The sequence below is a fragment of the Neovison vison genome, chromosome 2, assembly GCF_020171115.1.
Source record: "Neovison vison isolate M4711 chromosome 2, ASM_NN_V1, whole genome shotgun sequence".
NCBI lineage: Eukaryota > Metazoa > Chordata > Mammalia > Carnivora > Mustelidae > Neogale > Neogale vison.
In genome coordinates this window covers 110,117,500-110,118,816 of record NC_058092.1, presented here as the reverse complement: position 1 = coordinate 110,118,816, position 1,317 = coordinate 110,117,500, and the positions used below count along the sequence as shown (strand labels likewise).

The following is a 1,317-nucleotide window of genomic DNA, read 5'->3' as shown; positions in this document are numbered from 1 at the left end:
CTGGTGACTGTGTGAGGCTTTGTAGGGTGCTGGTGGGAAAAGGGAGCCAGAGGGCAGCGGGGGTGGACAGACTCTGGCTTGTGTTCCCTGGGGAGTGAAAGAAAGCCCCTTCTTCGCCTAGATCCTGGGACTGCAAGACACCAAAACGTAAGCAGAATCACACAAAATATTGAAGGATGCCGGGCACACTGCTCCAGGAGAGACCTCAAGAAAAATAAGAGGCCCAATCTTTTCCTGAAAACTGTGCATAGAGGACTCCCAAGTGTCTCCAGTGAGAAAGACCAGAGTCAACCAGCAATGTAGTTAAGTGGGTTATAAATCACGCATTTACTGAGTAAGTGGTACTGCTAAAACAGCAACACCTGCAAACATTCTCTTAAAAGATAAAGCTGCAATCTGAGGGGTTTGAAGTGGTGGGGGGGTGGGAGGTTGGGATACCAGGTGGTGGGTATTATAGAGGGCACGGCTTGCATGGAGCACTGGGTGTGGTGAAAAAATAATGAATAATGTTTTTCTGAAAATAAATAAATTGGAAAAAAAAGATAAAGCTGCAAGAAAAAATTAAAAATCAGAGCATTCTGTTATTGAACACCTATTACCCGGGGAAAGGGGAAATGCAGTCCTCCACTACCATAAATTATGGAGTCGAGTTTCCCACATTTGGGGAAATTGCAGGGGTCAGCACATCTGCAGTGCAACTGACAAGCCTCATCCTGAGAAAACGACCTGCTTGATCATGGTATCTCCCCTGCCGGGTAAGTATGACCTTCTCCGCCTGCACCTCTGCCCCACACTAGACTCATCTGCCGTCCACCCTGCACACATGCTCACTTGCCAACCAAAATCCCAAAACCCTCAGCCCCCATTCCTGCCCCAAGCATCCTTACCCTCCACAGGAGTCTTCCTAATACAATGGAAGCTACAGCACTGCTATATCCTCTGCCCCAGGAATTCTCTGGCCCAAAACCACGGCCTAATGGTAACTGATTTACATCAGACATGCCCCATCCATGACGTCAGGGGTCTCCTTGCCACCACATGCAGGCAGGCTCACAGAGCACTCAGCACAGGGAAGGCTGCCCCAACCTGAGAGGAACATGAGGGAGGACTTTTCAGCAGACAGAGAAACGCAGATCTATCTCTCCCTCTCTCCCTCTCCTTAAAATCTGCTTTGAGGAGACAGAGGGTGTTGCTACACCTGTGGAGCTCAGCCTCCTAGACAGTCCCCCACGCACCCCCCCAGGCCTGGACTTCCTGGGGGATGGGGCAGGGAACCAAAAGTCAGCAATCTCTGGGCTGGATCTCTGGCTGACACCT

At 50.3% G+C, this 1,317-nt stretch overlaps 1 non-coding gene across 1 annotated transcript; it reads right to left on the bottom strand.

Annotated features, from left to right (window-relative positions):
• Window positions 1–599: 599 nt before the first annotated feature.
• Window positions 600–763, bottom strand: LOC122901357. Its single transcript, XR_006383456.1, has one exon. It is a non-coding gene; the product is annotated as a U1 spliceosomal RNA (small nuclear RNA).
• Window positions 764–1,317: the final 554 nt, after the last annotated feature.